The following is a 14,360-nucleotide window of genomic DNA, read 5'->3' as shown; positions in this document are numbered from 1 at the left end:
GAATTGACTATAGTTAGAGCTGTTGTGTCAGGTTTGGGAAGTATCTGAGGAACTTTATGTATCCTATCTACCTTTTTAGGGGCAGCTGGCTATCAGGAAAACTGCAGGCAGTAAGACACAGATGCTCTAAACAGACAGAACAAGAGGAATGGATGTAGGTTCTGGAAAATCCTTCTGTAACAACTCATAGTATTTTCTTTTTTTCTCATATTTTTTTATTGATTTTCAAGAGTATAATTACAATTTTTAACAAGAAAAAACAACGTAATATCAAATTTTTACAAAAACTATACACAAAGTCCAAAATAGATACCAAATCTTCAATAACATTACATTTTGTCTAATAGTTTTTTAAGCTTTATCCAGGCAATTTGTTTATGAGTCATGTTTGAGGAGTGTAACATAGCTGTTTGTAATTCCCTAATACAAATAATCTTAGTAAAAGATATGATTTCCTTAAATGAGAGGTTATTTTTACATTTCCAATTTCTAGTAATAGTTTTTCTTGCTATAGCAAGTAGAGTCCAAATGAGGTTCATTTGATTCAGTGGAATATACCTTGGCATTGGTGCATTAAAAAGTATCATAGAATCAGAGATCTCGCATCTGTCCGACCACAAAGCTTTAATAAAAATTTTAAACTCCATCCAAAATGTGGTTATTGTTCTGCATTCTAAAAACATATGTGCCCAGTCGGCATCTATTAGCTCCTTGCATCTCCAACATCTATTACAATATTTCTTGCTTATTCTAGAGGCTTTTTTTGGTGTAATAAAACTTCTATGAATGAATTTTCATGTAAACATTTTCCAATATGTGGAGAAGAGGGATGGTAAACAGATCTGAGAATTAAAGTTTTATCATTTATATGTATTTGGGAGTTGTTGAAATTGTTGATATAGTTCCATAAATTGTTGTCTAATATTATTAGATCTGATCTAAGAATGTTGTAAAATCTTGACAATGAGATAACATTATTATAGCCTATATTGGTGAAATCAAAGAGGATGGATAATTTTTTGGGGAGGTCTGTTATAGCAGGAAAATGATGTCTTTTAAATTCCGTTAAAATAAATTCTCTGAAGATTTGAATATTTAACCAGTTATTTTGGTAGATATTATACCTGGCTAAAAGGTAGGTAGTATCATGAATATTATTAGTTCCTAAAAACTGATGCCAGAATAATAACCCATTTTCTTCCATAGTTTTTATTTTCATCATGTTAAAGGAATCAAAGCATCCCTTGGTTAAGATTATTGGAAGCATTAGAATGGACAAATTGTTGTTCAAAAGGTTCTTATTCATTACTTTTTTAAAATTTTGCAAGATATATTTAATTATAGGAATAAGATGTGATTTTTCCTGCTCATTGTTGAAGAAGAATTCTTTAATAACTATAAATAGCTTAATATTTTCAGAACAATATATGTTTTTCAAAAACTTGTCAAAATTACTTAATAGTATTGTTTTGTGTAAATTTTTCCAATTTGAATGGTATTTTGGACTTAACCACAGACTTGTTATATTAAGAATAATGGCATCAGCATAAAGCTCAAAATTTGGAAAAGCAATCCCTCCTTCAATCCAGTTTTTATAGTGCCAATCATATTTAATCCTTGGTTTTTGAGGATACCATAGAAATTTAATTAATATAGTGTTTATGTGTTTAAGTTGTTTTCTAGAAGGAGGAGCCAATAATGTTTGAAGATAAAAAAGAATTTTTGGAAATAGAATCATTTTAATCAGAGATAATCTTTCTTCTATAGTAAATAACATTTTCTTCCATCTATTAATGTATTCTGTGATTTTATTTAATAAAATTTTATAATTTATATTTATAGTGTCCTTCCGTTTAGACAGAATATGAACCCCTAGATATTTCAATTTATCATTGGTCCAGTTAAAGTTATTGTAATTAGATAGAGTGTTATTCAATTTTTTATTGATGAGAATAGTTTCTGTTTTGTTTTGGTTAAATCTAAGGTTTGAGATTTCCTCAAAGAGTTTTAATGATCTGATAATGTGATCAATAGATGAATCAATATTTCCAATGGTTAATAAGATATCATCTGCAAAGAGTAAAATTTTAGAAGAATAGTTCTCATTAACATCAAAACTTTTTATGTTTATATTGTTTCTTATAAAATTAACAAATGGTTCTATTGCTAATGCAAATAGTAGTGGGGATAAAGGGCAACCTTGTCTAGTGCCTTTTAGAATTTGAAGTGGGCCAAATAAAAAAAGCGCCGATTTTAATATACGCTATAGAACCTTCATATATATTTTTTTAACAAGTTTAAGATTTCTGAGGAGAAATTATATTCTTTTAATACCATAAATAAGTATGTCCAGTTAATAGAATAAAATGCTTTATCTAGATCTAGACTGATGAGTGATAATTCTTTTTTTTTTTATTTGCAAAATCTATTAAAGTTAAAAGTCTAATAGCATTATCCTGAACTTTTCTGTTCAGTATAAAACCTGTTTGATCATTTTTTATTAAAGTCGGCATCATTTGATTTAATCTGTTTGCTAAAATACTCGTAAATATTTGATAATCTATATTTAATAGGGAAATAGGACGATATGATGAAACAAATTTGGAGTCCTTATCTTGCTTTAGAATGGGAGAAATTAGTGAATATTTCCAAGAAGGACAATGTTTGTCACTTATTCGAACTTCCTCAAGTGCTTTCATTAATATCTTCAAAGCGGAATCAGGGAAAATTTTATATAATTCACCTATTATGCCATCAAGACCAGGGGCTTTATTATTTTTAAGATTTTGTATTCTTTCTTTAACTTCTATTAATGATATTGATTTAAGTAATCTATTATTTTGTTCTTTAGAAAGTTTATTTATATTGTTTTTTAGAAATTCTATTTTTGAACTATTATTAGTAAAGTTTAAGTTTGCTTTATTCATTGTTTCATGATATGAACGAAAAATCTCTAAAATATCTTTTAGATCTGAAGAAGGTTTTGAATTGTGTTTAGATGTGTCTAATATTTCAATTATGTGTTTACTCTTGTGAAAACTTTTCGTTTTGGCTGCTAATCTATGCATATGTTTTAGATTAGATGAATAAGATTGTAATTTTAACCTCTCTAAATTAATTGCTACTTTATGACTAAGAATTTCTAAATATTCGAGATTTAGTTGTTTTAATTCCAGATTCGAGCCCAATTCTTTGGGGTGTAAGTTCTTTTTTAAAGTGTCAATTTTCAATTGTAGATTTAATAATTCTTTGTCCCATTCTTTCCTTTTATGTAAATACCAAGTTTTTATTTTCCCATATATATAAGATTTTAAAGTGTCCCAAATAAACACTTTATTTGTGTTATTATTATTATTAAGTTCAATATAATAGTTTACTTCCTTTATAAACCATTCTTTGAATCCTTTTATCTTAATAATATAGGCTGGTAGTCTCTGCCAATGAATAACATCGTTTGGTTTAATTTTAATTTTAAATAGTATGGCATTGTGGTCTGACAGAGGGCATGATGTAATCACTACATCTTGAGTCTTAGATAATAGGCTGTCAGATATAAACACTTTATCAATAGTCGTCTGTGTACCATATCTATAAGAAAAGTGAGTAAAATTGAGAGACCTCTGCTCTTTGATCATGTATATGTCTTTTAGGTTATATAATGAGACAAAATCTATCAATTTTTTGGCTGATGCAGGTATCTTAATATTGCTGACATTAGTGGTATCTTTAGATGATAGAATACAATTAAAATCACCTGCCAAAATGATATCTCCTTTAGAATTTGCTGTTATTATTTCCAAATATTTGTTTGCAGATTTAGCACCAATACCAGGTAGCCAGTACATATTTGCTAAAGTAAAATATTTCTTATTCAATTCCAATACTACTAGACACAACATACCATTTTTATCAGAGAAACTGTTAATTATTTTAGTATTGGTAATGTATTTTTCCACAAAATCATGGTTCCTCTTCTCTTTGTTTGGAAATGAGAGTCAGCTAGAATACTATAACCTTTAAAAGCCATTTTTTTCTAGATCTTTCTGAATAATGTGCATTTCATGCAAAAATATAATGTCAGCTTTATTAGATGCTAGGTATTTGAGTAACCTTCCTCTTTTAGTAGGGTTATTAAGACCATTTGCATTCAGAGACAGATATTTAAACCCAGACATTGATTACTTTAAGCTTTTGATGGATAAATACTATTCTGGACTTAATTAACAAATAATGTTCAGAGAAGATGAAAGTATAACTATATACAAAACTAACCATGGAACATCTAGTTCCTGGATTGATGAAGAAGTCATCAATACCACCCTCTATCATCCTTAGTGCTCAAGACTATTGTTCTCTAATGCTACTACCTAATATTTTATTGAATCAACAAACTACAACCTAATAATTCTCCAGGATGAATAGGTATTACTATGTAGGAGATATTGTGGAAAAACATCAATTACCATGAATAATGTAATTTTCAAAATTTTTAAGAACAGTGTCTTTAAACTTGTATCATGTCATAGTATATCATATTCATTTATGTCTATTCTATACTAATACAGATCTTAATCTAGTATACTACATTACATCAAAACCTACTTATCTAGGACTTCAGTAAAGAAGTTTATGTATAAAAATTAGAACATTTATCATGTAACAAAACATTCTTGTATGAACTTGTCTGTGAAATCACAACAGTGTTAATATTTACTATAGAATCAGCATATTATTATATAGCCTATAGGCTTATTTTCCTTTTATATAAGATATAAAATCACCAGTTTTCCTTCCCCTAAAAAAAAAAAAAAAAAAAAAAAAAAAAAAATATCTGATTAACCTTAAATAATTTCTTAAGGTATTAAAATATTTAAAATAAAGATGTACTAATGAGAATTTTTTACATGAGAAGATAATATTTTAGTTGCCCAAATATCTATGCAGGTACCTGTGTAATCATCAAAAACATTAGCTTTTCTTTCCAAAGATGTGAGTCTAAAGAAACTATGTAGTATAGCTTGATTTTGATAAAAATATCATATAATGAAGTCACAGCTTTTAACCTTCAAGGACACTTCAGTTTTAGATGTTATAGTAATAATGTGTTCCCTTAAGTTGTCCTTTTTAACAAAATACATTAACACAATTTACCAATATATTTTCAGTTAGAGTGGCAGTGGTTAACATGCAATATATCTTTTTCTAGAAAATGTAGTCTACAGACAGTAAAACATTCAATATGTTATGAATATTAGTGAAAATGTCAGATTGTATTATGCACTTATGTAGCTGGAGGTGGATTAAGTAGATCACAATTTCACCATTCACTATAAATCCAACATAATGTAAACTATTAATTAGAAAAGCAGTTAAAAAGTAAAGGCTACCTTTGGAAATAACAACTGTCCTCGTGTACTGATGAAAGTAGTAACTATAAGTCAAGAATAACCATCCCCACTTTGTACTGGCCCCCCCTAACAGTCTTCTACTACTATCACTGACAAGTGAGGCAAAAGCATCACTTCAGTAACAACTAAGATCATTCTCTAAGCAGAACTGTCTCCTTTTCTTTGGAACCGAAATTTTTCCTGCCCCAATATATTATTTCACCCTTTTATAACAGAATTATTATTTATTGTAATGGTCTGTCTGCAGCTTTGGCTTCCCCAATCCAGCAGTATTGCAATCAACCAACAACTCATATAATCAATAAGATTGGGGACGTAAATATCAAGATGAAAGCACAGAAAATACATAGCTGCCCCAAAATCTACTTTAAAAATAATAAGAACACATCAACCCCCAATAGATAATGTATTTTAGTGACTTTATAACCATTGCATATGCCGCTTTCTGCTCTGCTAACCAAAAAGGATCAGATGACCTAGTCTATGTTTTCACTGTATCTGTTAGCTACAGCTGCCAACTAATGATCAAGTGTAAACTACTTTGTAAAACATGTCATCAGAAAACTTATTATGAAGGGAACAACATAGGCATCAACATTGGTTTATATATGTCTATTTTTTTTATATATTTTTCTTTGTCGCTCTTGGTATGTGATAAAGCATTCAGTTGTTCCATTTTCTTTTTTCTTTTTTTTCATGTGAAGATTTCTGGTAACGTGAATACGTAACCAAAGTTCATATGACAAAAGAGACTTCGAGAGAGTACATGCATAAGTCTCTTGTATTACAAAGAAGATCTGACCAAGAAGTTTCAAGGCAACAGCCTTCTTTTTCCTTTTTTTTCCCTTCCTTCTCCTTTAACATTTGAATTTTGGCGGTTAAAAGCTCGCACTAGGGAACCTGCAGCAAGCTATGATAACTGTTCACGAGATACTCGTGATGTGCATTTTGTGAGAGAAAAGAAAAACAGAATATGTTACTCAAAAAGCATGTATATGAAGTACTTAAAAAAATAAATAAATAAATAAATAAATAACTTTGCCCCATTTTATATAAATATAAAATTCTCTGTAACTATCAATTTTACTGGCCAATGTATCTGATATCAAGCATACAAACCCTTCTGTCCCTGCAACACACACTCCACCAGCTTTCATCAGAAAATACATCTCCTTTTCCCTCTCTGTCAGCAGATGAACCCACAAACCACATTTAGTAAAGACACAAACCTCTCAAGTGTATGAGAATGCATTTTTACATGTCATGACGGATTCTTAGAAAGAAAACAATCTTCTCTTATTATGATAAAGAACAATTTCCAATACCTTTTAAACTATTTAGTACAAGTCACATTAAGTTATATCCGTTAGCTCTAAAAGGACCCAAGCATAACATGACATTTAACAGGAGAGAAAGCCCGCTGATGCAAAAAGGGGCTACACTTTCATTTAATTGCACTGAGATGGGGAGCCTTCATTTCACTTATCAGAGCAATCTATATCATCATAATCTAATACACATACAGTATTCGGTATTAAGGGGGTTCTTGTTTTAACCAATATTTCCTATGGTATTGCTACATTGCCCCTATGTAGTTGTCAACTAATAATACACTCGGTCAAGGGAAGATTTAGAATTTTAACATCTATGTTTAACATTCTAGCGTATTTGTATTAAAGGCTTTTAAACAGCAAATAAATTTAAAAATAAATAAGCATACTTAATAAATATTAAATGATTTTTACCTTAACATGTATGTTTTTCCCCGATGTAGGTGATTTGTAGCACGAAAATTCTGGGATTTGAAAGGATTGTGGAAGAGCTTCATTTGTATTATTTACCCTTAAGCTTCTTGCTTGTTTTATCAATCGATAACATTTTTCCATTTGTTGCCTGCCTTTTTAAACTAGGTAATGAGATGTCCATATCTTCAGTGTTTTCCAAAATCTTATTCTTTTTCACATATTCAGAGACATCATCAAGATTATTAAATATTTTTATTCCTTCAGATAGATGTATTTTAATTCTGGCAGGAAAAATGATTTGTGCTTTAATTTCAGCTTTCTTCAGATTTTTAATGAGAGGAATGCAGGCTTTTCTTTTAGTTATTATAGTAGAGGTATAGTCATTGTCAAATCTTATGTTTTGACCATTAATTTGTATAGGATTACCTGCCCACGCTGTTCTCAGGATTAAGTCCTTGTCTTGAGATGATAAAAATTTTACAATAATGGATCTTGAAGCATTTGGATTTTTTGACACAGACATATTTGACAATGACCTGTGAGCTCTCTCTATCCCAAAAGAGAGAGATTCAGGTAGGTTTAGTGTCTTAGGCAACCAGTCATTCAAGAACTGTATTGTGTTATTTCCTTCCATTTTTTCAGGTATGCCGTATATTCTAATATTATTTCTTCGTGACCTTGATTCTAGGTCCTCCACTTTATCTGAAAGTGCGGTGTTTTGCTTTAGTAAGAAGTCAATATGGCTATCATTTTCATGCTGTCTTCTGTCTATTTCATTAAGAGATTCTTCAATTTCTGTTATCTGGTCTGTGTGTCTTGTAATTATCTCCTTGAATTCTTCAATCTGCTTTCTATTTTCTTTCTTCATGTTTTCCATGATTTTTTCTAAATTGTCCATTTTCATGGAAAGATCTTGAATACTGGATATTATTGTTTGTAATTCTTTCTTCATGGAAGTTTCCTGGAGAGAGGCTTTTGAATGACTCATGGCTGAGAGAGTCTGTTATATTCAGCTGCTGTACTTCTGACAGGATGTAATTCACTTTCTATTCACCAAAATTGAAATATTTGTAGAAAAAAAATAATCCACTGTATCTAAATATATAGGTGAAAGAAAACTTAGATGTTTTTAAAATAATATTAAGAAAATTTCCTGTCAGAGAAATTTCTGTTAAGCAGAGCATCAAAAAAGTGTTGTTATTTCTCTGACATCTTGGCCACGCCCCACTCATAGTATTTTCTGAGGGACTGTTCTTCCACTAAAAACAGTGGCATATTCTATCAATAGTCTAAAAGAAACAGACGCCCTTCACAGGGCAAATCAGAAACTTAGGTCTTCTCTGAGTCTGAATCAGAAATCTGAGGAAAAACCCTGTATTCATACCTGCATCTTCCTGTTCAAATGAAGAATCTTGAATCTCGTCAGGAAAAGAGGAATCTGTCTTTTACAGTAAACTACTTTACAAGAAGGATCAATAGCCTGAATTAAACCTAGAGCCAGTCCCAGTAAACTACTCCTATCTAAAGAAAATTGATCAGGAGTAGATACATGCTTGGTTTTCTGTTTCTTTTTGACAGGAAAAATGCGGCCATCCATGTTACTAAGGGCAGCAGCAGCAACGGCAGCTTCCCCAGGGATAGGCACAACATTCTGACATGACAAAGAAACCTTCCCTGTTCACTCACCCAAGACTGACAAGTGTGGCTCTCCCTTACCCACTGTGGAGATCATGACACCCACAGAAGACTTGACTAACTCCCTGCCCACTGTGTCTATAGGTGCTGCACCAGACAGAGCTAGGGTAAAAGATGCGTTGGTCTGTGGTACAACAGATGGCCATAGCAGTCACCCATCTGCAGCTGAGGCAAATTACTTGCTTGCTGTGGTAGCAAAGGCTGTTTGCTTATTTTTTTTCTTTTTGTGGGTGGAAGAAGGACTGACCGTGGCAGTGGTACTCTATTCCATCATCAAGCCAAAAATAGTTCCTCTTTCATGGGAAAGACAAGCAGCAATTACCAGTAAACACTACCAGTCCACCAAAGTTATTTTTTGACAGAAAAACACAGTAAAAGCATTTTAAAACACTATGCTAATAATACAAAAGTAAAATAAACAGTTTCTTTACAAAAAAAAAAAACATTTTCGATTACTTTACACTGCACCACTTTTAAACTTGCAGGGAAAAAAAAATGAATGCTCCATTTAAAAGTACATTAGTCTCAAGACAGTCCATTAAGGCACAACATTCTTAGTTTTAAAATAAATTTCCTAAAGAGGAAAGTAATAAAACATTGACAAAATTAAGAAAATAGAAGATTTTTTTCCCCAAAGAGAATTTAGCTACCCAGCAAAGAAAAGCACAAGACAGCCATCGATCCTCGAAAGCCTCACAGAAGCATACTATTAGGCAGCAGTAAAGTTTTGGAGGGCTTCGCACCTAAATTTATCTTTTAGTGAGCTCAACTCAACCTGAGCTATATCTGACAGTTCGGACACATGGAGGGTGCCCTGAAGCTTTTGAAGCTGGCCAGCTGTTGTATCTGTGGCAGGATATAATACATATAGCTAAGGCTACTGCAGCAGTGATCAATAAAAAATAGATACCAGAACAATGCTAAAACATATAAATATGCACATCAGTCAAACATGTATAGACTACTATTCTAAAGGAGTTATGAAATTATGATTTTAATACTGCAGTTTCTCAATATAGCATTTTATTTGGTAAACATGTTTATTTCAGTAAGAATGTTTATAATAATGTACTAATTTTAAATGACTGTTGGAAAAATTAAGGCTGTATTAGGAGTATGTTGGGAGTGACATTTTCCAGATGAAAGGTGAGAGGGTCTCTTGCTTCTTACCCTTACCCTTTGTGCGAATTGACACAGATTAAAAAATTCAGAGTACAGAAAAAGAGATAACAAAATAAGGTTTATATTTTTCAGTCAATTAAAAGAACTATTTATTCATAGAGTTCCCTTGTTAGCTTATTGTAAATCAGCAAATGTAATCTTTTTTTTTCTTGATGCATGTGAGTAAAATGTACAAGACATTAAGAATTCCTTTAATAACAAAAGGGTTTGCCATGTTTTATGTCCCAAGACTTATGGGATTCTGAAAACATGTTTAGAAAATGATCCACTATACATGTGGAATATGCCAATGTTTAACATTTGTTTTACTAGAGAAGGACTGACTCCAGTTGTGTTGGTTGTTGATGTGGGGGGGGGGATAAAAAAGCTTTGTTCTTTTCCTCTGTTCCCACTATAATATAAACCAATAGAATGTGTTGATCATAGGCTCATATTTTATGGTGAGACAAGTCTTGCTCCCACTCAGGGAGTCAATACATCAAACTTTTGCTGCTGAGAAGAAGACCACAACATGAATTAGTTAATAGATGTAAATGTAACAGAAGGTAACAGTAAGGCTACATACATTAATTTTATCTCCTGGAATGTAGGAGGGTGCTCAGAGCCCATTAAGCAGCATAAGTAGAGTTTTCAGAAATGAAAATGTTCCTAAGAAACTAAGCAAAATATTAGGAAAGTTCATAAGTTACAGCAGCAGGAATACTCGGACATAGTAATGAAATACAAAGCAAGGGGATTAAAGAGACGAGTATTAATTTGATTGCATCTGAGTCTGAAAGTTAAGTTGGAAGAATAAGACTAATAGAGAGCAAAGTAGTAAAACAGTGATAGACAATATATATATATATATATATATATATATATATATATATATATATATATATATATATATATATATATATATATATATATATATATTTTTTTTTTCCAGTAGATCAAATTAACAGCTAATCAAAATTTAAATGATTGAAACGAGAAGATCATAATTTCAAAACAGCAAAACTTTACATTGCTGAAACTAAAAACAACAAAATGCAACTGCACATATCAGACACCAGCTGGAACTTCTGAACAGAGATTGTAGACAGAAAAAAATCAGTTACCGGGGGGGGGTCCTAATCCAAAAAACATCTTACTATAAAAATATTACTAAAGAAAATGAGGATAAATTAGTAGGTCAAATAAAAAGGTAAATCCAATCCTCTCAACTACAGGCCAATCTTTCTGATTAATGTGGATATACAAATTATGTCCTGACTGCTAGCGGAGATACTTAAGAAAATTCTGCCTAATATTGTATCACCTGAACAATCTGGTTTTATGAATAATAGACAGACGTGGGATAATACTTTAACATTAGATTCCATGAGCCAGCTTCTTAAACATGACAGGAATCCATGGTATGCCCTAGTATTGGGTGCATGCAAAGCATTTGATGAAGTTAATTTAAGATTCTTATTTTTAACTTTATCTTACTATAATATTCCAAAAGAGTTTATTGATATGTTAAAAATACTTTATAATAATTCTTTTGCATCTTTCTTCTTCTGAAACCTATCGGGATTTCAAATGGGACCAGACAGGGTTGCCCCCTATCTCCTTATCTTTTTAATTTAAATATAGAACCCATATTGCTATATTTATCCCAGAAAACTTTTCATCAGATCCCAACAATTCTGGAAAATAAAGTAACTGAATCTGCCTTTGCTGATGACTTGAATATATATTTTGAACTCCCAAATATGGATTTACATAAAATTCTCTTATCAATTAAGAAGTTTTCTGAAGTCTCAAATTACAAAGTTAACCAGTCTAAATCGCTTATCTTTCCAATAAATACATTAAATCATAAGGAAACTTACTTCCTGGACTCTACTTTTAGAATAGAATATTCATTTAAATACCTAGGATTAACCTTTGCACAAAATTCCCAATCAATGATGCAAAATAACATAATAGATACATGGAAAAATCAGAGATGGAGACAAATGAAACTTTCAGTCCGTCTAAGGTAGCAATAATTAAATGAATATTCTACCTAAGCTACTCTATCAATTCAATTCAATGCAGCCAATACGATTGTTTCCAACATTTTTTTTCACAAAATTTAATATAGAATTTTTCACAATATTAATATAGAATTGTCCAAATTTGCATGGCATTCAAAGCTGATGACAATCAGCTATACCAAACTTAACTTTGATGGCTTGTCTAATGGTAATGCAAGAAGTGAACATATGATAATACCGTGCTATTGACAGAAAATAGATTTAAAGAGTTACAGGACCTAATATCAGGAGACCAATAATGTGCCTTCTCCGACTAAAGAAGTGAATATCATAAATTAGGGGCTGAAGCATTTAACAATATCACATTCAGAAGTAGAGTGTATAAGCAGAAATTACTTTTGGTGGCTGCAAGGGGAGATGTGTGAAGCACATACAGTGGGCATACATAGGGTAATCGATAGCATAAAGAACAAAGATGCACAGGTATTATATTTGCTTAATCAAATCAGGGGGGGGTCTTTAGAGTATGTTTTGAAGAACTATACCAGAAACACAAGGAAGCACACATGGGATGTTTTTTAAAGTCCATTGAACAGAAAGGCAGTAGACAAAAAGAATCAATTGAAGTTAAATGCTTCTTTTATATTACTGGAGATCAGAAGCATAGCTGGGCGAATCAGGGCCCTGTGCCAGTACCATGACCCACTCCACCCCCTCAGTTCGTCAAGCTGCATTGCAGCATTCAGCTTATTACAGTTAGATCCATGCCCTTTTCCAGCTCTTCCACTGAAAATCAACACAAAAAAAAGAAAACAAAATCAATTTACTATATTAAGTCAAGGCTTATTGCAATCTATGCCCACCATTCTTCCAGTGAAGAGAAAAAAAACAGACATTCCTTCTACTGGCACACTAACCAGATGGTCAGATGCACAACACACACACACACACACACACACACACACACACACACACACACAGACACACACACACACACACACACACACACACACACACACACACACACACACACACACACCCCACCCTCAAGCCACATCCATTCAGGTACCATTTTTGTGCCCTGCCCCAGAATCTCATTCAAAGCATTTTTTATTTAAAAAGAAATATTTATTCTTTTAAACTGTAGCAAATAGTTGCTCCAGTTATACCCTGCCTGTACAATGTGCTACAGTGCTCATATTATAGTTAAAAAAGAGATTTCTTTTAGTTTTAAACTATAGCAAACTGCTTGTTGCAATGTAGCAAGCAATTGCTGCAGTTTAGACCATGTAAGGAACATTACAATGCTTAGGTTTGGCCACAAATGCAATACCTGTTTTTACTGACTTCATTCAGTGGAATCATAGCAAGTGGCCATCTTACCTCCTACTGTTCATCAGTATACTGCTGGAGTCTTTTTATAGCTCTCTATTTCAGACTCTTTTAGTGAATGCAGGCGTATATGCAGACATACTTAAATATATCAACTCCGAGATTGCACCACAGTGATAGAAATAGCAAAGCCACAAAAACGGCCCACCGATTTTATTCCCTGGGGAAAAAAATCGGTGTGCCGTGGCTTCACTATTTTCATATTTCGAACATTTGGGTTCGATATTACAACGTTCGGACCCCTGTGAGTTTGACATTGTAATATAGACCCCAGGTGCATGCTGCAGTCAGAGGGCCTCTATACCCCTGAAAGGGCATTAATAACATATTAACACACACCCTGGAGGGCATTATTGCACTTAGACAATGGGCTCTCTGTAAAATTGTTGTGTTTTACTTGCTTATTTACGTTTTTAAGTACTATTTTTTTTATATATTTTTAATGTAAAATAGATCCTCCTCCTACTGTTTCAAACTTGCCGTAGTATATGTTAATAGTGTTGGAGGAAGCATTTTACATCAAATATATATAAAAAAAATAATATAGTGCTTAAAAAATAATAAGCAAGTGAAACACAACAATTTTACATGCAGCCCATTCTCTCTCTCATATACACATACACAGTCTTGTCTGTTTTCACACACATGCATATACACACACAATCTCCTCTGCTTTCATATACACATTCACTCACACAAGATCTGTCTCACCCTCTTTCTCAATCTCTCACAGTCTCCAGCTGCTTTCATACACGCATTCAGTCTCGCTCTCTCTGGATCTGTCTCACAGGCAGTCTCCTTTGCTTACATACATGCATTCTCTCACAGATCACTCTCAGTTTCTCGCTCACTCTCTCCATCTCTCTCTCACACACACACACACACACACACACACACACACACACACACACACACACACACACACACAC

This window comes from Protopterus annectens, chromosome 17.part0 (genome assembly GCF_019279795.1).
Source record: "Protopterus annectens isolate FY-2018-M chromosome 17.part0, PAN1.0, whole genome shotgun sequence".
In the NCBI taxonomy this organism is placed as follows: Eukaryota; Metazoa; Chordata; order Ceratodontiformes; family Protopteridae; genus Protopterus; species Protopterus annectens.
Note: the sequence above shows the minus strand (reverse complement) of the source record.